Source organism: Piliocolobus tephrosceles, chromosome 19 (assembly GCF_002776525.5).
Source record: "Piliocolobus tephrosceles isolate RC106 chromosome 19, ASM277652v3, whole genome shotgun sequence".
Lineage (NCBI taxonomy): Eukaryota > Metazoa > Chordata > Mammalia > Primates > Cercopithecidae > Piliocolobus > Piliocolobus tephrosceles.
The window spans coordinates 26,566,464-26,586,238 of NC_045452.1; the positions used below are offsets into that span (position 1 = coordinate 26,566,464).

The 19,775-nt window shown below is 55.5% G+C and overlaps 1 protein-coding gene across 5 annotated transcripts in view; it reads left to right on the plus strand.

The window, feature by feature from the left end:
- Window positions 1–19,775, plus strand: part of PRR5 (proline rich 5) — a 75,476-nt gene that overhangs the window by 7,450 nt on the left and 48,251 nt on the right. For 2 of the 5 annotated variants that reach the window (XM_023221766.2, XM_023221771.2), the window contains exon 1: window positions 298–1,126. The exons of 1 other annotated variant lie outside the window; for it this stretch is intronic. The gene's annotated coding sequence lies outside the window, so the exon portion shown is untranslated. Of the gene's footprint in view, window positions 1–297; window positions 1,127–19,775 lie in introns of those variants that run through there. 2 more of the 5 variants (XM_023221769.1, XM_023221773.2) reach the window with 2 other exon arrangements.

The window sequence follows — 19,775 nt, forward strand, 5'->3', positions numbered from 1 at the left end:
GGGCGCGGTGGCTCAAGCCTGTAATCCCAGCACTTTGGAAGGCCGAGACGGGCGGATCGTGAGGTCAGGATATCGAGACCATCCTGGCTAATACGGTGAAACCCCATCTCTACTAAAAAATACAAAAAACTAGCCGGGCGAGGTGGCGGGTGCCTGTAGTCCCAGCTACTGGGGAGGCTGAGGCAGGAGAATGGCGTAAACGCGGGAGGCGGAGCTTGCAGTGAGCTGAGATCCGGCCACTGCACTCCAGCCTGGGCGACAGAGCGAGACTCCGTCTCAAAAAAAAAAAAAGAAAAGAAAAGAAAAGAAAGAAGAGAAGAGAGAAAAGAGAAGAGAAGAGAAAAGAAACTGGCTCAGAGAGTGTGATGGGCCCCCCCACAGTCACACAGCAGAAAGGGAGGATCCAGGAATGCTTCCTAAAGGAGGTGGCAATGGTCCTGGGCCAGCAGGATGGAGGGTTTGACTGGGCCAACAGGCAGAGGGCTGGTGTTCTAGGCGGGGTGAAGAGGAGGAGGGGAGCTGTCCAAGAGGCATGGCAGTCTGAGCCCAACACCCAACACAGGGTGGAGTAGAGTGTGGGTGGGGCTCAGGGGTATGTGCTGAGCTGACCTGTAGTGGCAGGGCAGGAATGAGCTGTCTGGGCTCCTGACCCCACCCTGCACCTTGGCCCCAGCCAGTTCCTTCTGTCCGGGCAGGAAGGAGTGCTCTGTGGACTTGGAGGCTGCAGGCGCCTTCCTGGGGACTGCTCTGTGAGCAGTGATAAAATATTTATCAGCCAGCAGCTGGGCTTCCCTGCACAGGGTGCAGTCGGGGGCAGCTCCCACCCGAGCCTGCAGCCTGAGTTCTGCTGAGTCATGGGGGAGCCCAGTGAGCCACCTGCCGTCAGGCTCCTGGGCCCCCTCTGCCCTTTGGCCATGTGAACGCCTCCTAATGTGTAAACCATTCGGCTGCCCCTAAGGCCAGGCATCCAGCGTGCTTGGTGCTGAGCAGGGTGCAGAGCTCACCCCCCCAGGAGGGCGCAGACCTCAGCCAAGGTCGCAGGGCAAAGGACACCTGTGGGCTGGGCTTCCACCTGTGCCCACCCTGGCGGCATCCCACCTCCTGAGTCCTCTCAGCACCCAGCAAGGTAGGTACTCTTTGCGTCTGGTTTTAGATGTGGGGATGCCTAGGCGTGGAGACAGGGCGCGGCGTGTCGGGTCTCATAGCCCTTAGCGGATGAGTGGAGATTTGGCCCTGGTCTCTCTGACTCCAAGACCCTGCTGTGTGCCCCTGCCCCGGAGGAACCCCACTCCTTTTCAGCCCTGAATCAGGACTGGGGTGTCCGTCCACCCTGATGTGACACAGTGCTGTGACTTCGGGTTTGTGCTTTTGATTTTTAGAGTAGCAGCAACAACAAAAAACAGTAGCAGATGGCTTCTTCCTGCTGCTGCGTGGGGTGGGACAAAGAGCAGGGGCTCAGATTCTTTTGTTCACTCATTCATAAAAAGCATTCTGGGTGCCCTGGCCAGGGTCCAGCACTCAAGGCTCCAGGGACCAGTGGGGGACATATCAGATGGACCTGCCCTAGGGGAGCTTATGCCATGGTGAGGGGAGTCAGAGGGGTGGGCTTAGTGCCTGGGCCTGGTCACCTGCTGTGTGACCTCGGGCAGGTTGCTTCACCTCTCTGAGCCTCGGTCTCTGATTTGTGAATTTGGGGTAAACTTGGCTTTTTGTCTGAGCAAGCGAGGATCACACCTGTGTTCTTATTCTTTATCACGGCCTCACATCCACCAAAGCCTGCAGGCACAGATCAGCCTTTGCACCAGCTCCAGTTTCCAGAGTAGGCCCTGGCAGGCTTTGCATTGGCTCGTCCAGGAAATAACCGTGAGCTGGTGCTGGGGGCCTTAAGGACAGGCTGGTTTTAAGGTGAAAGTTTTGCCTAAGGTGCTCAGAATTCTGAAGGGAAGTGCTGGTCCCCAGAGCCACGCATGCAGCAGCTGTGAGAGGGAGCAGGCTGCATGCATGCTCTTAATGGGAACCCTGTGGGTGGTCGGGTCATCTCCGATGCCCAGTTCTGGGCTGGGCCCTTGTTGCACCCGCTCACCACCTGCCCGGACATGCAGTCTCTTCCTGCTCACCCTCAGCCTTCTGTCCTCTAGGCCTTCCTCCTGCTGTTCCTATACCTAGTCCGGTTTTCCTGCCATCCTTCACCTGCTGGGCTTCTACTGGCTCTTTTTTTTTTTTCAGATGGAGTTTCACCTTTGTTGTTCAGGCTGGGGTGCAATGGTGCAATCTCAGCTCACTGCAGCCTCCGCCTCCAGCGATTCTCCTGCCTCAGCCTCCCAAGTAGCTGGGATTACAGGCGCGTGCCACCACACCTGGCTTACTTTTGTATTTTTATAGAGACGGAGTTTCACCATGTTGGCCAGGCTGGTCTAGAACTCCTGACCTTAGGTGATCCACCTGCCTCAGCCTCCCAAAGTGCTGGAATTACAGGTGTGAGCCACCGCGCACTGCCTGCTGGTTCTTTAAGCCGCTGCTGGAAGGCATCCTCCTCTAGAAAGCCTTCCTGGCTGCCTCCTGTTCACCCCAGGCCGGGCAGACCCACGGCCCTCCCAGCGCCATCTCACCCTGGGCTCTGCTCATGCCTTTGGGCCAGCACTTGTCATACAGAGCTTCTCTGCCCTGTTCCCACGTCTCCCCGACAGCCTGGGGCTGCTTTGTGTGATTTATCTCTGGGTCCCAGGGCTCAGCTGGAGGCTGGCACAGAGTGGGACCCCAGCAGCATTCGATGAATTGAGAGCACGAGTGAGTGACAGAAATGCTTTAGGGGACAGGAGGCACCTGCGTTAGGGGACAGGAGGAAGCCTGCAGGTGCACGCGGGTGGGGCACTCGGTACTCCTGTGAACCGTCTGTGCAGGCGGGGCCTCTGGTTTCCTGGCCTTCCAGGATGATGGATGGTCAGCCGGACAGTGGAAAATTAAGATTTCTAGGGCCTTGAAAGCGACTGCCGTGGGAGTCAGTGCCCTGGGGCCTCTCCCTTGTAGCTGAGTGACCCTGAGTGACTGCCCCCTCTCCTAGGCCTCAGAGGATACCTGGGGCCACCCCAGGTCCATTCTGCAAATGCAGCATTTATTCATCGAGGGAGGTGGGCAGGGGCAGGCTTGTGTTCTTAGGATGCTCACGCTGGTGTCCCACAAACACACAGACAGACAGAAAAAGACCCAAATGAAATGTACCGAGATGGGGAGCGGTAATTTCTCTGGTGGTTTGTTTCTTTTTCCATTTTTTTATATTTTTCAAATTTTTAGAGTCCCTTCAGTGACTTTGAGCGTGCATTGAGAGCCCAGGAACACTGGGGGGCAACTGCCATAAAGACACAGCCTCGGCCGGGCGCGGGGGCTCATGCCTGTAATCCCAGCACCTTGGGAGGCCGAGGCGGGTGGATCACCTGAGGTCAGGAGTTCGACACCAGCCTGACCAACATGGGGAAACCCCGTTTCTACTAAAAATACAAAAAAAAAAAAATAGCTAGGCATTGTGGCGCATGCCTGTAATCCCAGCTACTCAGGAGGCTGAGGGAGGAGAAGCGCTTGAACCCAGGAGGTGGAGGTTGCAGTGAGCCGAGATCGCCCTATTGCTGCCTAGGCAACAAGAGCCAAACTCCCTCTCAAAAAAAAAAAAAAAAAAGACTCAGCCTCTCCCCCCTGGGACACTCAGTCTGATGGGGGAGGCTGGTCAGAAGACATAGAGCCACGGTGTGATTGGAACTTTCACAGAGGGAAGCCTGGGGCTCAGGAAGCCCGGAGAAGACCCCGGCCCAGGCTGAGGGCTTGTACAGGTGCCACTGTGCTGAAGGCTGGTTACGAGGGAGGCAGGTGTGTGGGCGAGGGTGAGAGTAGTGTGGCTGGAGACTTGGAGGAAGGTGAGTAGGACGGCGAGAGACCCACAAGGAGGGAGGGCTGGACCTCAGCCTGAGTGAGTGGGTTTGGTGGGGGGAGCACTGATGTCAGGTCTCCCCGGGAGCTGCTGTGATTTGGGGTTTCTACTTTATTCAGTCAACAAACTTTTCTCAGAATGAGGCCGCTCGGGGCCGTAGGGCACAGATACTGATGTGGCCCTTTAGGGTCACAGGGTCCAGGGTTCAAGTCCCAGCCCCACCACTATCCAGCTGTGCAACTTTTGACAGTTTGCTCTACCTCTCTGAGCCTCAGATACTTCATCTTTGAGATGGGCAGAAGGGCACCTGCCCTGTGGCTTCCTGTGAGGAAGTATAGAAAATGCTGGGCACGCCCCTGGAATGGCATGTCCCTCCCCCACCCTAAAGTGCACGTTTAGTGCAAGGAAAGGGGGGATGGGGAAGGATGGGGGTTAGGGATAGAAGTGAGCATCTGAACCTAACAGGAGGGGTGGTCCCTGCCTGGTGGGGCAGCAAGGGGTCCCGCCACAGCCCAGCCAGGAGGTGGGCATCCCAGAGCCGCAGCCGTGGCAGCACTGCCTCCATGGAGGTCCCACAGCAGGGCTCACCAGCCTTTATCCTCCCCACCCTGGGTGCCTGACTGCCCCATGGGAGCTGCTGCGTCTTCCCATGCCTGCCCACCACGGCAAGCGGGCTGGGACGTCTCTCTGAGCCACAGATCCCCTGGTTGGGAGGATAAGGGATGGACACCTGGTCTCAGACTCCCCACACACACCAAGGCGTGTTCCTGGCTCCCTGCCAGAGCCTAGGTGCCTGCTTAGAGGCTCAGAGTCCCCTGCCAAGAACTCAAGGTGACACAGTGGTGGCAGTGTGTGACAGAGGAGGGAGCCAAGCTGGGATTTGAGAGCCTGGGGCAGGGCAGCGCAGTGCTGGGGCACAGGCTGCAGGACCCGGACACAGCAGGGTCGGACTACAATGTGGTCTCCACATTCGTGCATCCCGGCAGCTCTCACTGGACCCTGGCATTCCAGGGCCACGATTGTCTGCCAGGGTAGCACTGCAGCAGCTCTTCCTTCCTCACCCTACCATGCCACCAGTGGTTGCTGAGTCTGTTCTCTCTCGGCCCTGGCATCTGCAGAGATGGGGTGCTGATCCTCCTCTCCTGGCCTCTATGTGAGGCTCAACTGACACCAGCCCATGAAGGGCTCAGCATGTGCCTACCACATAGTAGGAATCTGCAGCATGGTGGCTGTTCACCCGGAGGGCCAGCCTTCCTTGGACTGGATTCCTGGGAACTCAGGCAAGTGCTCTGCAAAATGTTAGTTAAAAAAAGTTTGGGGCCGGGCGCAGTGGCTCAAGCCTGTAATCCTAGCACTTTGGGAGGCCGAGACGGGCGGATCACAAGGTCAGGAGATCGAGACCATCCTGGCTAACACGGTGTAACCCCGTCTCTACTAAAAAATACAAAACACTAGCCAGGCGAGGTGGTGGGCGCCTGTAGTCCCAGCTACTCGGGAGGCTGTGGCAGGAGAATGGCGTAAACCCGGGAGGCGGAGTTTGCAGTGAGCTGAGATCCGGCCACCGCACTCCAGCCTGGGCGATAGAGCGAGACTCCGTCTCAAAAAAAAAAAAAAAAAAAAGTTTGGGAGGCCGGGTGCAGTGGCTCATGCCTGTAATCCCAGAACTTTGGGAGGCTGAGGCAGGTGGATCATGAGGTCAGCAGTTTGAGACCAGCCTGGGCGACCTAGTAGAAACCCCGTCTCTACTAAAAATACAAAAATTAGCTGGGCATGGTGGTGGGCACCTGTAATCCCAGCTACTCAGGAGGCTGAGGCAGGAGAATCGCTGGAAACCAGAAGGCAGAGGTTGCAGTGAGCCAAGATTGGCCCACTGCACTCCAGCCTGGGCAACAAGAGTGACACTTCATCTCGAAGAAAAAAAAAAAGTTTGGGAAACATCCCTTTTTGGGGAGTCCAGCAGACAGTGCAGGCACAGCTCTGTGGAGGCAAGGGTGGCTGCTGAACTTTGTTTGACTCTGTGTTTTCCAGCCTTATGGGACCAGGGGCCTTGCTGGGAAAGAGCAGCCACTGAGCCCCAGGGGGACACCTGTGCCTTGTGTGGCTGTGCAGAGGGGGCTGTGGGGCTCACGGAGGGCTGAGGCAGGAGGTGATGTGGGCAAACTGCCCTGTTCAGAGGTCCCTGTGGCCACAGCCTGGAGGGCAGCCAGGAGGAAGAAGCCCAGCCACAGGGAGGCCGATGTGGAGGGGATGCTGTGGCCAGAGCCATGGCCTGAGAGAGCAGTGGCTGGAGGGAGGAGCCAGCAAGAGTAGGAATCTGTGGGGCCCGGGAGACAGCACAGAGGGAACCTGCACCACGTGGCCGTGGACCTGCCTTACCACTGGCCCACTGAGTCACAGAGGGCGTGGCCACTGGCCCACTGAGTCGCAGAGGGGCATGGCCAGCAGAGCTGAGATGTCCTCAGGAGAGGAGCCAGCCCAACGAGGCGGAGAGGCCTGCATGCTAGGGGTCAAGGTTAGCCACACTGCCTTGCTCTGCTGGCCCCAAAGCTGAGAGGACCCTCCAGGGAGGCCTCTGGTCACAGTGCCAAGCAGATTATGGGAAGGCAATGTCATGGTCACTGAGCTCAGGTGAATTTCTTCCTTAAGCATACTCTAATACGGGGGACGCCATGGGCAGAGAGTGGAGAGACTGGGGGAAGGAGGAGGCAGAGCGGGAGGAGGAGGGGGAGGGAGAGGAGGCCCACCCAGGCCCCGGCCAGAGCTCCTCATCCACCTTCCTCCGTGGCTATCAGCTGGGGTGCCTGGACACAGCCTCTGGTGCTGGGCTCTGGATTCCACCACGTGCCCCCGCTGGCCTCTCTGTGCCCATAGGTGAAATGAAGACCCCCTGCCCCCCACACTCTGCCTTCTCACAGAGCAATTATGAAAGCCTGATGAAGACACGGAGGCTGGCACGGGGTGACTGATTTGGCCAAGGTCAGATTTGAATCCAGCACTTAGCTCAGGGCTGGCACATAAGAGGTTCTCAAGAAATACTTGAGTTAAAAGGAGGCTGCAGATGGCTCTCTTGGCCCGGGAATGTCGCAGAGACAAGCACGGTACCTGGTGTGTGATCGGAGCTAAGTAGCTGCTAAGCCATGTTATTACAGGAGCCACCTAAGGAAATTGCCGCTCTCATTCTGCAGGGCCGCCCAAGGCCTCTCTGAGCCCACCAGGGAATGTGCCCACTGTAGCGGGTGGCCTGGACAGTACTGTCCTCCAAACACAGATGTGTGTGTGGTGGGGCAGGGCTATGGAGAAGACTTTGGTGGATTAGGTTACTCCAAGAAGGGTTTTGCAGGATGAATAGGAGTTGGCCAACCAGACCAGGCTTAAGGGAAGATCATCCCAGACTAAGTGAACGGTGAGCACGTGGACATGAACTGAGCCTGGCTTCCGAGGACAGAGCCTTCTGCCAGGAAGCCGGCCTCTGCTTTCATTCACTCAGGAGGTTTCAAGGAGGCCCCTGGGTCCCTGCCTCTCCTCTCAGACACCCTGGGAGCTGATGACTCAAGCTCCCTGCAAGAAGCTGGGAGCTTCTAACCGCATGGCCACCCTCTGGCCTTATCCCTGCAGTGAAGCCCTGGAGAGCCCCTTCCTGTCATCTGCCCCTTGAGTCTGGGGAAATTCCCGTGGGCCAAGCTAGTGCTTGGGGAGTGACAGAGTTTGTAGTCAAGATAGCCACCCACCTCGAGGGCCACCTGGCAGCCCCAGCTCCTGAGGAAGAGGCTTCTTGCCTTGGCCTCAAGCCATCTGCCACCCACGCCCAGAACCACAAGACAGAGGGCCCAGACCTCGGTTACTCAAAACCAGAAACTGCCGAAAAGATCTGAATGAGGAGTCCCCTTGGGTCCGGGGCCAGGTGTCTGGGCAAAGCCATCCTCCCACGCCCAGCACCCCGAAGGAGGGCAGGGGGAGCGGGGAGCCAGGAGGCTGTATCCACCCTGCCAGCTCACCCTGCCTCAGGCTCCAACAAAGGGCAATTCATGGACCCTTGAGGACCTCTGAAGGCAGGTCCCCTACCTGGCCTCAGATCCAGTCCCTCTGGGGTCCCAAGAGCCCTGGTTGCAGGGTCACCCCCTCTCCCCTCCCCATGACTCATTAGCTGCATCCTGAGCCTCAGTCTCCCCATCAGTAAGATGAGAAACCTGCTCGTGAGCCACCCGTGGGAAGGAAGCAGCTTCCGCGGATGAGCAACTGTGTCCACCCTGTCATCCTTGATAGGGTTCGTGGATGGCTGGAGAGGGGCCAGCCCAATCCTTTATCAGAAGCCCTAGCCCAGGAACAGTAGCTGGGCCCCTCGCGGGGGCTGGTTTCGTTGGCTCTGACTGCAGCGACAAGTGGGGTGTGTCCCCCGGACTGGGTGGGGGCCTCGAAACAAGGACTTCTGGAATTGATTGAGGATCCAGGAGGGCCCAGGCCAGAGGGGTGGGCTAGGGAGGGGCCTGGGGCTTTTCAGTTAAACAAGCCGCCTGTGGCTGCCCCAACCCCCCACCCCAGTGTCCACAGAGCCTGAGCTGTGAGCCCAGTGAGGCCAGGAGCTGGAAGTCAGGCTGACCCAGCCTCAAGAGTGGTAGAAAATGTGCTGGTGATGGCCAGGCACGGTGGCTCACGCCTGTAATGCCAGCATTTTGGGAGGCCGAGGTGAGTGGATCACCTGATGTCAGGAGTTCAAGACCAGCCTGGCCAACATGGTGAAACCCTGTCTCTACCAAAAAAATACAAAAATTAGCTGGGTGTGGTGGCGGCAGCTGAGTAGTCCCAGCTACTCAGGAGGTGAGGCAGGAGAATTGCTTGAACCCACGAAGTGGAGTTTGCAGTGAGCTGAGATTGCGCCATTGTACTCCAGACTGGGCAACAGAGCGAGATTCAAAAGAAAATGTGCTGGGCATGATGGGGAAGGGCAAAGAGCACTGAGGACCGGGGTCAGGAGGCCTGAGGGTCACCTCCTGCCTGCGCTCCTGGCACTGCCCAGCGTGCACCTGCCCCCAACCCTCTGCCCAGGGCACTGTTGTGAGGTTAGGGGCAGACAGTGGGTGTGGGTGCCGAGCACAGGGCCAGGCTGATGTCATTGTCCACAGTAGGGGAGCAGCCCCTTCCTGTCGCTCTGGTCTGTGCTCCACTTGGCCGTGCTGGGGGAGGTCATCCTTCCAGGCCCCGGTGAAATGTCACCTCTGGAGGCTCAGGCCTCCTGCCTCCCAGGGCTTCTGGAGCCTCCCTTTACTGCCCTCTTGTGGCTCTCAGGGGAAGGGAAGTGGCAGCCCGGGACTCAGGGCCTGGCATGAAGTAGGCACTCTTGGAGTGGAGGCTGCTGGGGTTACTGAAGGCTTGTGCAGTGTTGGGCGGGGTCACCGTGGGAAGCGTGTGGCTCCAGAGTCACAGCTGGACTCTGATCTCAGCCCTTCCACTCACTCACCCTACAACCCGGGCCAGTCATCTTTCCCTCGGAGACTCTGGTTCCTCTTCTGAAAAATGTGGGTGGAAATTCTGGCCTGTGGGTCTGCCCCGGGTCAGAGGGTAGATGGTACGCAGTGCCAGCACCCAGTAGGGCCTCCGTGAGTGAGCATGTGTCCTTCACCTTTGCACTGGGACAGCCCTGCTCTGCTGGTGACCCTACATATCCCACTGCTGTGCAAGACCTCAGTCTCACCATCTGTAAAATGGACAGCAGAGGCCGGATGGACAGAGCAAGACCCTATCTCAAAACAAACAAACAGAAAAGGATTTATCCTCTGTCTGGACTACAGCCATGTGTATTTAACCACAAAAATGTTTTCCCTCCTCCACCCCAAATCTGTGGATGCTCCATAGAGAAGGGCCATGCTTATCCCTCAGCTTCTTCTTAAGGTGGGAGCCTTGCCCTTTCAGAGAAGCCAGTGAAAGCCACACCCCTCTCCCCAGTGAAAGCCACACCCCTCTCCCCAGTGAAAGCCACACCCCTCTCCCCAGTGAAAGCCACACCCCTCTCCCTAGTGAAAGGCACTCACGGCCACTATGACTCTGCCAGGCGTGGGCTGTGTGCCTGACACCCTCTCAGACATGCCCAGACACATGCTGGAGTTGCTCAGAACTTATACACAGAATCCCGGGCACCAAGGGAGGGGCCAGAATCAAAGCCGAGATACGTGATGCCCCTTCTGCCTAGCTTTGTCCCCTTTCAACTCAGATAGTGCCCAGAAAGATGGTTCCACTTGCAGGCCCTACACCCAGGGCCCTGGCTTCCATGGTACTATCCTTTCTCCGTGGGGGAGCACCGTGATGATGCCACACATTAGAAGTTCCCCTACTGGGGCCGGGCGCGGTGGCTCACCCTGTAATCCCAGCACTCTGGGAGGCCAAGGCAGGTGGATCACCTGAGGTCAGGAGTTCGAGAGCAGGCTGGCCAACATGGTGAAACCCCGTCTCTACTAAAAATACAAACATTAGCCAGGTGTGGTGACACACACCTGTAATCTCAGCTACTTGGAGGCCGAGGCACAAGAATCCTTGAACCCAAGAGAAAGAGGTTGCAGTGAGCCGAGATCACACCACTGCACTCCAGCCTGGCAACAGAGTGAGACTGTCTCAAAACAAAAAGAAAAATAAAGAAGTTCCCCTATTGGGCACCTGGCTTTTATGGCGTCTTGTTCTATTCTTGTGTTTTTTTGTTGCTGTTGTTTTTATTTTTTTGAGACAGGGTCTCGCTCTGTCGCCCAGGCTGGGGTGCAGTGGCATTAACTCGGCTCACTGCAACTTCCACCTCCTGGGACCAAAAGTTTCTCCTGCCTCAGCCTCTTGAGTAGCTGGGATTACAGGTATGTGCCACCACGCCTGGCTATTTTTTGTTTGTTTGTTTTGAGATGGAGTCTCTGTCTCCCGGGCTAGAGTCGGTGACGCGATCTTGGCTCACTACAACCTCCACCTCCCAGGTTCAAGTGATTCTCCTGTCTCAGCCTCTTGAGTAGCTGGGATTACAGGTGCGCACCACCATGCCTGTCTAATTTTTGTATTTTTAGTAGAGACGAGGTTTCACCATGTTGGTCAGACTGGTCTCGAACTCCTGACTTCGTATTCTGCCTGCCTTGGCCTCCCAAAGTAATTTTCGTATTTTTAGTAGAGACGGGGTTTTGCCATGTTGGCCAGGCTGGTCTTGAACCCCTGACCTCATGATCTGCCCACCTCGACCTCCCAAAGTGCTGGGATTACAGGCGCGAACCACCACACCTGGCAAATACGATATTTGATTCCTTCTTTTACATCTGTAAGTATGTGAGGCAAATTTAGTTTTACAGTTGCCTTCCAATGGTGTCTCGGGAATTTCCTCCTGATATGTGTGGTGTTTGCTTGTCCTTCCCTCAGGGTGGTCTGTTTCTGTGTGTTGTGTAATTTGAGATTATGAGTTTATCTCCAGCAAGGCTTTATCTGTGAGAATCCCAGCTTGTGGGCATGCCTCCCGGAGCATTGTTTATTGTTGCTGATATAGAACACTTGTACATACTTTTGGGGTATGTGTGATATTTTGACCCCTGTACACAATGTATTGATCAAATCCGGATAATCGGGAAACCCATCACTTCAAACGTTTATCTTTTCTTTGCATTTGGAACATTACAATTCTTCTAGCTGCTTTGCAATATAGGATAAATTATTGTTAATGATAATTTCCCTATCCAGAGCATTTTTATAATTGCTCTCCCAAGCAGCCTAGGGCTGTCACGGGCCTGGGGCCGCTTTTCTCATCGGTTGGGTTAGGCTTTATAAATTCAAACCTAATCCCAGGCGAGGGCAGACTCTTGGCTAAAGGCTCTCAGGAGAACTGCACACTTTTTCCTACCTCAAGCTTAGAAGGAGTCAGACAAGTTTTCTTGTCATCTCTTATTGTCAGTGGGTAGATTTGTTTCTAGGCTACATTTTATTAAGGTTGCAGCCCCTCAAGCCCTCTGGTGTTCTGTGGAGAATTCAGTTTCACCTCCCAGCATCCTGCTTGCTCTGCGCCTGATCTCCTGGCTGCTATCACAATTTAATAAACCCTCTGTCTCAACACCCTCTCTCCACCCCCACAAGGCTGCCACACATTCACCTAATTTCTGAGGTTTTGTTTTGTTTTGTTTTGTTTTGAGACAGAGTCTCGCTCCGTCACCCAGGCTGGAGTGCAGTGGCGCGATCTCAGCTCACTGCAACCTCCGCCTCCCGGGTTCACGCCATTCTCCTGTCTCAGCCTCCAGAGTAGCTGGGACTACAGGCACCCGCCACCACTCCCGGCTAATTTTTGTATTTTTAGTAGAGGCGGGGTTTCACCTTGTTGGTCAGGCTGGTCTCGAACTCCCGACTGCAAGTGATCTGCCCGCCTCGGCTTCCCAAAGTGCTGGGATTACAGGCTTGAACCATCCTGCCCCACTTCATCCCAGAGTTTTGCTCTAAGAGGGAGCAGGAGAAGGCAGTGCTGGCCAAAGGTGGTTTTGTGGTCCAGAGGGCGGGGGCAGCACGGGTCTGACAGGAGAGGGTGAGACTGAGCTCACAGAGGAGGGAAGCGGCACCTGAGCACCAGGGCCCGAGGAGGATGGGGGAGGGGGCAGGCTGCAGAAGTCAGGGATGGGGGCGCAGGTGACCAGAAGGCCAGGAAGGAAAGAGGAGGCCCTGTGGGCAGACAGAGCCCCAAGGAGAGGAAGCCCCGGATCAAGGATCCCCAGCTCTGTGTGGTAGATGAATGTCCACTGGATGTTGACCTGTGCCTGAACATTGACCTGAGCTCCCCGTCCGACGGAGGAGACAAGCACAGTCTGAGACCTTGACACAAGGCAGGGGGAGGGAGGAGGGTCAGGGACTGTTGGCTAAGTTGGGTGAAGGAAAGAAAGGATTGCAGGGGGGGGGGGGGGGGAACCTGACAACTGGGCATGGCGGGGCCCGAGGCCACCTTGGAGGAGGAGGCGGGCCAGCTCACTGTCACGGCCAAGGCTGAGCAAGCACCTGCAGCTCTGAATACGTTTAGAGCCTGTGGTTACCCAGGGAGGGAGATGTGATGAGGATTCTCATTTCACAGATGAGGAAACTGAGGCACAGTTAAGCAGAGGGAATCAGCCCAAGGTCGACATCTATTAAGTGGTGAAGCTGGCCGGGCGCGGTGGCTCAAGCCTGTAATCCCAGCACTTTGGGAGGCCGAGACGGGCGGATCACGAAGTCAGGAGATCGAGACCATCCTGGCTAACACGGTGAAAGCCCGTCTCTACTAAAAAAAAAAAAAATACAAAAAACTAGCCGGGCGAGGTGGCGGGCGCCTGTAGTCCCAGCTACTCCGGAGGCTGAGGCAGGAGAATGGCGTGAACCCGGGAGGCGGAGCTTGCAGTGAGCTGAGATCCGGCCACCGCACTCCAGCCCGGGCGACAGAGCAAGACTCCATCTCAAAAAAAAAAAAAAAAAGTGGTGAAGCTGCGATCCTCTGGCTGCACAGCCCGTGCTCTGAGTCACACTTTACTACCCATTGTTATTATTATCGCTGAAAAAATAACCCAGCCGGAAGAAGAGGAGCAGGGCATCCCAGGCAGAGGCAGAGCCTGGGTAAAGGCCCGGAGCTTCTAGGCAGCAAGTGGGCATTTTGTCTCCTGGTTCGGGGGGGTAGTGGGAGAGGGGCCTGGCAGGGCGTGGTGGGAGGTGAAGCAGAATCGGAAGGAGTGGAAGACTGTGCTCAGACGGGAGGGTCTTGGGATACCAGGCTTGGAAATCTGGAATTTATCCTGCAGGCAGAGGGCCTCGTCTGACGCCTCAGCAGCCGGGACAGAGGCATCCTGGGTGTCCAAGTGAATGTGCTGGCAGCCTCAGGAAGGTGGAGTCCCGGGGCAGGGAGGCAGGAGCGTCCTGAGCCCTCGAGGGCTATGTGGTGGAGGGGGTGGGCAGGCTGTGGGCAGGGGCTGAGAAAGAGGGCAGAGGAACAGTGAGCCCCAGCCCAGGCTTCAAGTGGGAAGATCTGGGCTGCTTCCAGGAGGTTTTGGGTAGAGAAAACTGGGGCCTGGAAAGGGGGATTCTGAGGTTGGTCCTGGCCTTGCCCCTCACCCGCCTGTGACCCTGCAGGTGACTTCAGGACTCAGAACCTCGGCGTCAACCTCGGTGACATGGAGAGGAGGCTACCCATCTGGAGGGGTTGTGGTGGGGAGGCCATGGCCTAGGCTGGGCACAGCACGTACTCAGTGATGGGGACCCTGCCCTAGACTCGGTGCCCCTGGCACACCTGGAGCTGACTCCTCCTGCCCCCATGAAGAGTTGGGACCCCTCCAGCGACCCTGCCGCCCACCAAGCCTTTCCGAAGGCTCTCGGCAGTGGTTTCTCCTTCATTTAGGAGAGATTAGAATGATCCAAGCTGGCCGGGCGCGGTGGCTCACGCCTGTAATCCTAGCACTTTGGGAAGTTGAGGTGGGTAGATCACCTGAGGTCAGGAGTTCAAAACCAGCCTAGCCAACATGGCGAAACCCCGTCTCTACTAAAAACACAAAAATTAGCCAGGCATGGTGGCGCATGCCTGTAATCCCAGCTACTCAGGAGGCTGAGGAAGGAGAATCACTTGAACCTGGGAGGTGGCAGTTGTAGTGAGCCGAGATTGCACCACTGTACTCAAGCCTGCATGACAGGAGTGAGACTCCATCTCAAAAAAAAAAAGAAGACACTGAAATCCACCAAGTTTTTCCCAGGTGAGGATTCCTTGGTAGCAGAAGTGGGGGCATGGCTGGTGGATGCCACCCTGGGTGAACTCCCTTCCTCCACAAGGGAAGCCAGGGCCTTGCCAGTGTCCAGAGGAGCCGACATCACCTCCACAGTCGGCTCTGTGGGCTCAATTTATGCTGTCGGGAACGCTGGCCAAGTTTTGAAGGGCTGTTTCCTGCCTACCTACCCTGTCGAATCTGAATTCCTGACTGGGAATAGTCATTCCTGCCTCCCAGGGCTGTTTGGAAGAGCAATGAAAGAATGAGTGAAAAAGCACTGCCCTTATCCCACACCAAGCCCACACCCGTCTCCTCCTCCTCCTGGGGCTCCTCCTCCCGGGCTGTGTCAGGCAGGGCTTCACGTTGCAGTGTGAACTCTGACATCCCAAGCAGCATTCCTTCCATCCAACATTCTTCTAAGAAAAGGCTGCCAGCCAAGAAGGTGCCTTGGGAAGAGTACAGGTTGGGGGTGCAGCCCGGTAGTCCGTCCTGCTCTGCTGCCTGCCCTGAGGAGCCTCAGTCTCCTGGTATGCGGAGCAGGGAAGTTGCCCTGAGGAGCCTCAGTCTCCTGGTATGCGGAGCAGGGAAGTTCCCCGGGCCTGCCTGGTGGGGCGGCTGCAAACAGGAAGGTTAGGGAGTACACAAGCACCCAGCACGGGGCCAGGCACAGCTGTGCGGTGTTACGCTGCAAACAGGAAGGTTAGGGAGTGCACGAGCTCCCAGCATGGGCCAGGCACAGCTGTGCAGTGTTACGCTGCAAACACGAAGGTTAGGGCGTGCACGAGCTCCCAGCATGGGCCAGACACAGCTGTGCAGTGTTACGCTGCAAACACGAAGGTTAGGGAGTGCACAAGCTCCCAGCACGGGGCCTGGCACAGCTGTGCAGTGTTACGCTGCAAACACGAAGGTTAGGGCGTGCACAAGCTCCCAGCATGGGCCAGGCACAGCTGTGTGGTGTTACGCTGCCAGGCTGGGATGCCTTTGCAAAGGTTACTCCTCCCGGCGCCTGTCTCCCGGAGTTTGTGTGTTTCCCCTGGAGAAAGCAGGGCTAGAGGGAAATGAGGGTGTCTCCAGTGTGCTGAGTGTCAGGGTGGGACCTTTCCCCATCTGGACATGGGGTTTCCTGGAGGTCAAAGCCAGAGCCTGGCGGGGAGTGAGCTCTGTTTGGGGAAAGGCAACGTATTTGTGTCCTGGGACTGATATAACCAGTGACCATAAACCAGGTGGCTTATAACAGAATTTCATCCTCTCACAGTTCTGGAGGCTGAAAGTCTGCATCAAGGTGTCCTGGGAGGTCAAGGTGGTTGGGCTGCTCGATCCCAGGAGTTCGAGACCAGCCTTGGCAACATAGCAAGACCCTGTCTCTACCAAAAGTCCTAACTGGTCAGGTGTGGTGGCGTGTGCCTGTCGTCCCAGCTACCAGGGAGGCTGAGGTGGGAGGATCACCTGAACCCAGGAGATCAAGGCTGCAGTGAGCCATGATCACACCACTGCACTGCAGCCTGGGTGACAGAGTAAGACCTGTCTAAAAAAAAAAAAAAAAGGTGTCAGCAGAGCCAAGAATCCTTCCTCATCGCTTCAGCTTCTGGTGGCTCCAAGTGTGCTTTGGCTTGTGGCCGCATCGCTCCAGTCTCTGCCTCTGTCCTCACATGGCCCTCTCCTCTGGGTCTCTGTAGCTGCACATGGCCGCCTTCTTTTTTTTTTTTGAGACAGAGTCTCGCTCTGTCACCCAGGCTGGAGTGCAGTGGCTCACTCAGCTCACTGCAAGCTCCACCTCCCAGGATCATGCCATTCTCCTGCCTCAGCCTCCTGAGTGGCTAGGACTACAGGTGCCCGCCATCACGCCAGGCTATTTTTTTTTTTTTTTTTTTTTTTTGTATTTTTAGTAGAGACGGGGTTTCACCATGTTAGCCAGGATGGTCTCAATGATACACCCACCTCGGCCTCCCAAAGTGCTGGGATTACAGGCGTGAGCCACTGCACCCTGCCCACGTGGTCTTCTTATAAGGACATCAGTCACTGGATTTAGGGCCCACGTACTCCAATATGACCTCATCTCAATTTGATTACATCTGCAAACACCGTCTGTCTGAATATGGTCACATTCATAGGTACCAGGGGCTGGGACTTCGGTGTCTTTGGAGGGCACAATTCAGCAGTTGAGCAGTCTGAATACCCAAGGATGGCCAAGAAGGGCCAGCAGGTCATTGTCAGGACAGGAAGCTTCGAGGGACAGGCACCTGTGTGGTGCTGGCCCAGCCCACCCCCTGCCCCCGCACTCAATTCATAATGTTGATTAAAGAAAAGGTGGCTGCTGGCCAGGTGTGGTGGCTCATGCCTATAATCCCAGGACTTTGAGAGGCCAAGGCAGGTGGATCACTTGAGGTCAGGAGTTTGAGAACAGCCTGGCTAACATGGTGAAACCCCGTCTCTACTAAAACTACAAAAATTAGCCGGGTGTGGTGGCATGCATCTGTAGTCACAGCTACTTGGGAGGTTGAGGTGAAAGGATCGCTTGAACCTGGGAGGCAGAGGTTGTAGTGAGCCGAGATCCTGCTACCGCACTCCAGCCTGGGTGATAGAGCAAGACTCCATCTCAAAAAAAAATACAATAAAATAAAAGCAAAGGCGACTGCTGTCCATGCACGGACACTCTGTGCTGGGTCGCTGGCAGACACACGAATGGTCCTCGTTAGTGTAGGGAGGACACAAGCCCACCCACCTGCCTGAGTTTGAATCCTGGCCCAGTCATGTGACCTACGGTAAGTCACCTAACCTTTCAGAGCCCCAACTAACCCACCTGTAAACTAGGATGATGGGAGTAGCTGCCTGCCTTGGAGTGCTATGGAATCCAAGGGTGGATACCTCATGCCTGGCCCATAATAAGTGCTTACTAACCCCAGAAGGAACATGGTCTTATCTCCCCACTCCAAGGACAAAGAGACTGAAGCTTGACAGGGAAGGTATTACAGATATCAACCTAAATAACAAGCAGTGGCCAGGCACCGTGACTCATGCCTGCAATCCTAGCACTTTGAGAGGCTGAGGCAGGCAGATCACTTGAGGTCCGGAGTTCAAAACCAGCCTGGCCGACATGGTGAAACCCCATCTCTACTAAAAATACAAAAATTAGCTGGGTGTGGTGGCAGGTACCTGTAATCCCAGCTACTCAGGAGACTGAGGCAGGAGAATCGCTTGAACCTGGGAGGCAGAGGTTGCAGTGAGCCAAGATCGTGCCTCTGCACTCCAGCCTGGACGACAGAGCAAGACTCTGTCTCAAAAAATAATAATAAAATAACAAGGACAGAGGGACTGTCTACAAGAAAATGATATTTCTTCAGGAATCAGGCATTGCAATGGGAATTTGCATGCCACAGTAAACTACGTGTGTGTTCAGGGACAAAGAAAGACAAAGGTTTTTGAAGGAAAAATTGGGAGGATTACATAATTGTTTTGAGATAAATATCCCTGACTACAAGGATCAATAACAAGGGCGGCACCAGCCCTAGGTTGGACAGGCAGTTGCTGAGCAGATGTCCTCACAGAGGTATTTTGGTGTGTGATTGCTATGGCCTTTGTGCGAGGTTGTGGTTTTACAGAGCCTTTTGTGGTCATTCTTGTTATCCGGCATTTTTATATCAGAAGCCTCTCTTCATGGCCTTTCCTGGCTCCGTTTCTCAGGAGTTTTCTTTGTTTGTTTTTTGTTTTTGTTTTTGTTTTGAGACAGAGTTTCACTCTTGCCGCTCAGGCTGGAGTGCAGTGGCTCAGTCTGGGCTTACTGCAACCTCTGCCTCCCGGGTTCAAGCGATTCTCTTGCCTCAGCCTCCTGAGTATCTGGGATTACAGGTGCACACCACCATGCCCAGTGAATTTTTTTGTATTTTTTAGTACAGATGGGGTTTCACCATGTTGACTAGGCTGGTCTTGAACCCCTGACCTCAAGGGATCCACCCATCTTGGTCTCCCAAAGTGCACCCAGCCTGTCAGGGTTTTTTAAACACAAGTGATTCCATTTTGATTCTGACAACTTTTTTTTTTTTTCTTTTTTTTTTTGAGACAGAGTCCCTCTCTGTTGCCCAGGCTAGAGTGCAATGGCACAGTCTCGGCTCACTAAAACCTCCGCCTCCCAGGCTTAAGCAATTTTCCTGCCTCAGCCTCCCGAGTAGCTGGATTACAGGCACATACCACCACACCTGGCTAATTTTTGTATTTTTAATGGAGATGGGGTTTCACCATGTTAGCCAGGCTGGTCTCGAACTCCTGACCTCAGGTGATCCACCCAACTTGGCCTCCCAAAGTGCTGGGATTACAGGCGTGAGCCACCATGTCCGGCTGATTCTGACAACTTTGACACAAAAGAGGTGGCAGAGCTGAAGGCAGACTCAGTTTGGGAGATTCCAAAACCTGGCTCTCTCTGCAGTGCCATCCTTGAGCTTGGACAGTCACCTCCTTTATCTCCTTGTACCACAGAAACACCTATTGAGAGACTAGAATCCGATTTTTTTTTTTTTTTTTTTTTTTTTTTGAGGCAGAGTCTTGCTCTGTCACCCATGCTGGAGTGCAGTGGCGCGATCTCGGCTCACTGCAAGCTCCGCCTCCCGGGTTCACGCCATTCTCCTGCCTCAGCCTCCCGAGTAGCTGGGACTACAGACGCCCGCCACCTCTCCCGGCTAGTTTTTGTATTTTTAGTAGAGACGGGGTTTCACCGTGTTTGTCAGGATGGTCTGATCTCCTGACCTTGTGATCCACCCGTCTCGGCCTCCCAAAGTGCAGGGATTACAGGCTTGAGCCACCGCGCCCGGCCTAGAATCTGATTTTAAAACACCTGCCCTGAGAGAGACTTTGGAAACTGATTGGTGTTCAAGACCTGGCTGACAGGTGGGAAGGTGACTTGGAGAGAGAATCTCATGCAGGTACATGTGTGACGTCTGGTGTAGTAAGACCAGGGACCTGCTGGCCAGAGCCCCCTCCCCAGCCCCTAGAACTGGAATCCAGAACAAAAGGAGGGCACGTGTCTTGAGTGCACAGGACCAGACCACCAGGGTGCACAAGGGCCCAGATGGAGTCCTGGTAGCTCAGCTGGTCAAGAGAAGACTTAGGGAAGAAGGTCCGTCTTCAGAACTCAAGGCTGCAAGGAGGACATAAAT